The sequence below is a fragment of the Pseudorca crassidens genome, chromosome 5, assembly GCF_039906515.1.
Source record: "Pseudorca crassidens isolate mPseCra1 chromosome 5, mPseCra1.hap1, whole genome shotgun sequence".
In the NCBI taxonomy this organism is placed as follows: domain Eukaryota; kingdom Metazoa; phylum Chordata; class Mammalia; order Artiodactyla; family Delphinidae; genus Pseudorca; species Pseudorca crassidens.
In genome coordinates this window covers 128,985,258-128,992,500 of record NC_090300.1, presented here as the reverse complement: position 1 = coordinate 128,992,500, position 7,243 = coordinate 128,985,258, and the positions used below count along the sequence as shown (strand labels likewise).

The 7,243-nt window shown below is 38.5% G+C and overlaps 1 pseudogene; it reads left to right on the top strand.

The window, feature by feature from the left end:
• Nucleotides 1-525: 525 nt before the first annotated feature.
• On the top strand, nucleotides 526-6,938 carry LOC137224323 (small ribosomal subunit protein uS5 pseudogene; annotated as a pseudogene).
• Nucleotides 6,939-7,243: the final 305 nt, after the last annotated feature.

Genomic DNA, 7,243 nt, shown 5'->3' with positions numbered 1-7,243 from the left:
GCACACTACTTTGTGTGTGCCCTCCAAGAGTGGAGTCTCTATTTCCTCCAGTCCTGTCAAAGTCCTGCAATCAAATACTGCTAGCTTTCAAAATCTGATTCTCTAGGAATTGCTCCTCCTGTTGCTGGACCCCCAGGTTGGGAAGCCTGACTTGTGGTTCAGAACCTTCACTCTAATCGGTGGACTTCTGAGGTATAAGTATTCTCCAGTTTGTAAGTCATCCACCCAGTGGTCATGGGATTTTATTTTATTGTGATTGCACTCCTCCTACCATTTAATTGAAGCTTTTCCTTTGTTTTTGGATATGGAGTATCTTTTCTGGTGAGTTCCAGTGTTTCCTTGTTGATGATTGCTCAGCAATTAGTTGTGATTGTAGTGCTCTTGCAAGAGGGAGTGAGCTCACGTCCTTCTACTCTGCCATCTTGAACCAATCTCCTCCATCTCAAGAGACTTTTCTAACCTAAGAAATTGACATCGACATCCTTGTTAGAAACCAACCTAACATTCAAACATGTGAACCCAGACATGAAAGTAATTAACCCTCATGGATCCATCATTGACCTCTTAGGAATAGATGTTGGGTGGATAAATCTTCCCCCTTCAATGCTGCAGGTAACCAGTTCTAAGAGGCATTCCATAAGGCTCTTCAAGAGGTCACAGGTAAGATCTAACGCTAGTCAACCTTTGCAGTGACCAATGCAGTAACTCATCTTGAGGTAGGAGATAGATGGGTCCCAGGCTGAACAGCTGCACTTTGTCCCCTATGGACAGAAACTCCAAGATGAAGAGGAGGAGGAGCTAAGCCCTGTCCAGATAAGAGACCACACATTTTTCATTCTCGAGGTCAAGGAGAGCTTTCCGACTACACATGCACAGAAAGGCTCCTTGGAGCTCAAAAAGGGAAGGGGTGCCACCCCATAGTAAGTGACATCAACTATCCATAGGCCCGTTTGTTGGAATCCATCTTGACTAAGAGATGCACATGCATACATGAGAGGACCCTGAGACAAACCAAATACAGACTCAGAACCAGGCAAAGCAAGATGATTGGCCAAAGGAAACCCTGAAGAAATGGCCCATATAAATGATTCAAAGTACCGTGAGGGCACGACCCTCTCTCTCTGAGTCCATCCATGTGTCTATCCACAGGTACCCTTTCTCCTTCTAATAAACACTTTACTTGTTTCACTTATTTCCCATCTCTATGTGGAATTTCATTTCTACACAGCTGATGGGCCAGGGCCTCGTCAGTGGCCACTGGTTCCTGGTGGTCTAGTAGCTAGGATTTAGCACTCTCACTGCCTTGGCCTGACTTCAGTCTCTGGCTGGGAACTGAAAACCTGCCTCCAGCTGCTGCAGGCCAAGGTCAGCCAAGATCAATACTTGTAATGTTTTTCTCTTATTCCCTGTCCCTCAATCCTGTTTTTTGTGATGACATTCCAAATATACTTCCTGTACTACAAACCTTTGTTTTTGGCCCCCTTTTTTTTTTTTTTTGACCAAAACTATACCTGCCTTCAAATACTTTAGCAGATACCATATATTAAATATCTTTCAGAAAATTCATAGGACACATTTAGCATAATGGGAATTTTAAGAAGTCCAACAGTTAATAAATATGTTAATTTTTAATTTACTTTGTTTAAACTTGAATTTTCCTACCTTTTTTAAATCACAAAGCCTTCCTTTCCTTGACATAATATCTTTCGACATCCTAACACTAAAAACATGTTAATGACCAGGAAACTGACCATGTAGTTGTTTTATCATTCCATCATATTATTCACTGAGCCATGAGGAGTTTCCTTCACTATCTTAACTTTTATTATATTATTGAGAACCATGATTTTTGCTGTGGATTAAGCAAATCCACTCATATATCCTATATGTCTTTAAGGACATTATTTGAAGGCTTTCATAATTCTACCTTTAGTTGCAAACACCAGCTTCAAAACCTGGGAGAATGGGCTTCCCTGGTGGCGCAGTGGTTGAGAGTCCGCCTGCCGATGCAGGGGACACGGGTTCGTGCCCCGGTCCGGGAGGATCCCACATGGTGCGGAGCAGCTGGGCCTGTGAGCCATGGCCGCTGAGCCGGTGCGTCCAGAGCCTGTGCTCCGCAACGGGAGAGCTCACAACAGTGAGAGGCCCACATACCGCAAAAAAAAAAAAAAAAAAAAAAAAAACCTGGGAGAAGATGATAAGAATTAAAGTTAATTTAAAAAAAAAAAGAAAAAAAGAGAGATAGTTGAATGATTATTATATGTAAGGTCAATTGGACAAATTAAAAAAAGAAAAAAAAAAGACCATTTCTTTCCCCAAGAAATCACAAATATTAAACAAACTGTCAAATTTATGTTCATTAGTATTAGATGTTAATAATCATGTTTCCTTTTCTCCAGACAGCTTAGCCTTTCATGCTCCTTTGGAATTATGTGATTTGCTTTGTCAATGAAATATGAGTATCACTGATATACCTTATTTTTCTCCATACTTGATAATTGTGGAGCACAAGTTGATATGAAGGAGTTATATGACTGAAACAGCCTACATCAAACAAACAAACAAAAAAGCTTTCGTTAAGTCATTAAAATCCTAACGCTAATTATTGCAGCTTGACCTAGCCTATCTTGATCTATGGAATAATTTGAAAGTATGATAGAATAAATGCAACCAGATTTAACCTGAGGTAACTTCTAAATAAATTATTAATTCCTTCTCATGAAAATATTTTTCGAGTGTTAATTATGAGACAGGTCCTCTTGTGAGCACTGCAGCTTGATTGGAGATCAAAACAATGTTTCTGTTCTCATGCAGTTTATTCCTTAGAGGAACACAGACAATAAACTAATAAATAGACAACCACCAACAAGGTGGTTTTAAATTACTTTTGATTATTAAGAAAAATAGCAGCAGGGACTATAATGGAAATGCTGGGGGTCCAGAAGCAGGGAACTTCAGTTACTCCTGGAAGGCCTCCTGGAGAAGAAGGTGTGATCTGAATGATAAGAAGTGATATTCTCCTCTGAAAGAAACTACAACTCCTAGGAGAAATGGCTAATTCTAGGGCTGGAGCAAGGGAAATACAAGATGAGTTTGGAGCCTCATGTAGTACCTCAAAATAAGGAAGTGCTCAAAAAAATTTTAAAGGATGAAGACATTCAAAGAGTTACTGGAGACAGTCTGAAAGAGTTCCCAAGCTTAAAAAGATTGAGCAACAAATAAATAATGTAGTACTGGATTATAACTTAAGGTGTAAGTTACTTATTGAATCCATAATGGTGTAAAAAAATGATTGAATAAATAGAGAAGGGAAATATTTTCCTTACAGAAGAATTCTACATGATAGAGAGACAGTGTTATGGTCTGAATTGTGTCTCTCCATAATTTATATGTTGAAATCCTAGCTTTCAGCATCTCAGAATGTGACTGTATTTAGAAATAAGGCCTTAAAGTGGTGATTAATGTAGGGGAGGAAAAAAAAAATCTCTTCCTCTCTCCTCTTAAAACCAATGTCTGTGGCTAGCAAATCAAACTGATAAAAGATTAACAAAAGAAAAACAATGTTATCTATACAGATTCTCATGGGAGTATGCAAAGTAAAACATAACTCAAGGAGGCAGCCAGCTTATATAATATTTTAGTGTAAACAAGGGGAAATGGAATTTTGGGCTTTTGGGTTGAGAAGGCAAATTATGGGAGGGTGAGGGAAGGAAATCTATGGTAAATAAAGGTTGTCTTGAAATTTAGATTAGAGTCTCTTAGATGACATGAGGTGTCCCTGGACTAGCCCGTTTTCCTGGTATAGAGATATCTTTACAAATAGAAATTTTCCTTATAAATGTAAATTTATTTTATAAAAGGAGACATTTATAATTTATTTTTAAGTAGTTAGGGAGAGGTAAATAACTTTTGCTGTGTCTGCCGGTGCTCAAATGGTTTTATCTCCACATAATTCATATGCCAAGGATGCATATTTTGGGGTGGGATATTCAAATACATTTCATTAAATTAAAATGAGACCTTTAGGGTGGCTCTTAATTCAATATGACTTTATTAAAAAAAAAAGAGTGAGATTAAGATACACAGAGAGAGATATCAGGGACACAGAGGAACAACCATGTAAAGAGGCAGCAAGAAGGTGTCTATCTGCAGGCCAAGGCAAGAGACAGTCTCAGGGGAAACCAACCCTGCCAGCACCAGCACCTTGACCTTGGAATTCCAGCCTCCAGAACTGTGAGAAAATACATTTCTGTTGTTTAAGCCACCCAGTCTGTGGTACTTTGTTAGGGCAACCCTAGAAAATGAACATATATATGTATATACATAATTTTATCTATATCAGTATCTATCTATCTATATCTAATCTAAAAAGAGACAGAGGGACAGAGAGAAACAGAGAAAGAAAAACAATTCACCTCCCGGAGGCAGAACTTAATCTTCCACCCTGAATGTGGGGGGAAATTAATAGCTTGGTGCCACAAAAGAGAATATCAAAAGGAAAAAAGAAATAATAACTTTACCATGGAGAAACCTGACAAACACTACCTTAACCAAGTGATCTAGTTTGACAGCACTGATAGTGTTGTGTTGCTGACACATATCTACTGATCGAGGTAATGAAAAGGATACTTCATATCTATTCTTTCCCCAAACCCCCTAACTCCTGTCTAATAATGAGAAAAACATCAGACAAATACAGTGAAGGACAACATACCTGAACAGAACTCAAAACCACCAAGGTCATCAAAAGAAGAAAACCTATGAAATCATCATAGACCAGAGGAAGCTAAGGAGACATGATGAATAAATGCAATGTGGTGTCCTCAATAGAATTCTGGAACAGAAAAGGGAAATTAATGGAAAAACTGGTGAAATCTAAGCACATTGAAAAGTTTAGTTTATAAAAATGTATCACTGTTGGTTTCTTAGTTGTGACAGTGTAACATGGTTACATACAAAGCTATATGCAATGATACAGTCTAGTCAAATTCTGACGTCCTACAGATAGAATCATAATTAATTATGGCTAGGTTTGAGCTGGTGATAATTTATAGAAAAATGTATTATTTGCTGATGACCAAATGATCAATATCTTTCTAGTTCAGATCTCTTTTCTGGAACAAGAATCTTGTATGAGAAAAGTAGGTATTTTGCTTCTATATTTATTGAAATACTCTACTGCAAAGAATTCTGTATTCAGGAACATCTGGTGCAAAAGGACATCTTGGTTCAAGATTTCTCAGCCTTCATCACATTTTGTTACTTTAATAAAATGAAGTATATTCCTTTGTCTTCCTCTCAATATTCTGCCTAATACAAAAATGGCCCTCTAGCACTTCACTGGCTGAATAGAAATACCATCATTTTATTCAGAATGAACATAGGCCAATGGTTGTACCTCTCGTTACATATGATCTTTGGAATGACTGGTGAGAGCCTAAGAAGTAATATATCTTTATCATAACTAGTCTGAAGATACTTTTTCATGTCCTTGGTCCAATAATTCTAATAGATATATCACTATTTCCCACTCATTCAAACTCAAGCATGAATCTCATCTGAACCCCTTCTTATCCAATGACCCATACACTTGATTCTTCACTTCTAAATATTCCTTCTTATATTTATTGAAATAAGTAATTTATTTTCTTATTCAGTTCCTCATTTCTCATTTTCCAATATGTTTTTATTGAAGTGATGTATGGATGTGTGCACGTGTATATGCTTGTCAAAAGGGTTAAATTTAAATAAATAAATTTTGGAGATCATACGGAGATCGTACAGACTCTATGATCTAACATATTAATATAAAATTTGAAGCTTTCTCTGCCCCTGTGCTCAGAACAGTATGAACGTTCAGCTACTGTGACAAGATTCTAATTACCTGTTTGACATTCCCAATGTTTTAACACTGGGCTACTCTTTTTTTTTTTTTTTTTTTTTTTTTTGCGGTACGCGGGCCTCTCACTGTTGTGGCCTCTCCCGTTGTGGAGCACAGGCTCCGAACACTCAGGCTCAGCTGCCATGGCTCACGGACCCAGCCGCTCCACGGCATGTGGGATCTTCCCGGACCGGGGCACGAACGATGCCCTTTGCATCAGCAGGCGGACTCTCAACCACTGTGCCACCAGGGAAGCCCTAACACTGGGCTACTCTTGTAAGGCACTTCAACAAATAGAAGTATCTACACATACGGCTCAGAAATCCTACTTTTATAAATGGAAGAATAGAATTAATTTTCTTTCCTGCTCAAAAATTTACTCCTTCCATGAAATCTACACAGGTATCTTTTATTTAGTCCCTGGAGGATATCTATCACCTCTCCCTGCCCATCAAGGAATCTGAGATCACTGAGTTTTTCCTGAAAGTGTTCCTGAAGGAGGAGATTCTGAAGAGTATACCTGTGCAAAAGCAGATCTACACTGGCCAGCAGACCAGGTTCAAGGCATTTATCACCATTGGGAATTACAACAACATGTTATTCTGGGTGTTAAGTGCTCCAAAGAGGGAGCCATTGCAATTTATGGGGCCATTATTTCAGCCAATGTCGCCATACTCTCTGTGCAACAAGATAGTGGGGGGACGAGATTGGCAAGCCCTGCACCGACCCTTGCAAAGTAACCCACTGCTGTGGCTCTGTGCTGGTATACCTCTTCCCCACCCACAGAGGAACTGGAATAGTCTCAGCCCCTGTGCCCAAGAAATTGCAGTTGATGGCTAGTATCAATGACTGCTACATCTCAGCCAGGGGCTGCAGTACCACCATGGATAACTTCACCAAATCCACCTTCCACGACATCTCCAAGACCTACAACTATCTCATCCCATCCTCTGGAAAGAGACTGTGTTCACTAAGCCTCCCTATCAGGAATTCACTGACCATCTTGTAAAGACCCACACCACAGTTTCCACATAGAGGACCTAGGCTCCAGCTTTGGCCACCTGTAATAAACTATATGGGAAAAGAATCTGAAAAAGAGTGGATATATGTATATGTATAACTGAAACACTTTCCTGTACACCTGAAACTAATACAACATTATAAATCAACACTATTCCAATATAAAATAAAAATTTAAAAAAAAAATCATGCCATAAACAAAATATTAAAATGTAAAAATAAAACGAGTGTGGTCTTTTGCTCACTTTAGGCATTATATTTAAACAGGAGTATGATTCAAATTAACAAAAATCTAAGATAAATTGTCTATAAACAAAAACCAAAGAATGTTTGGCAAACTAG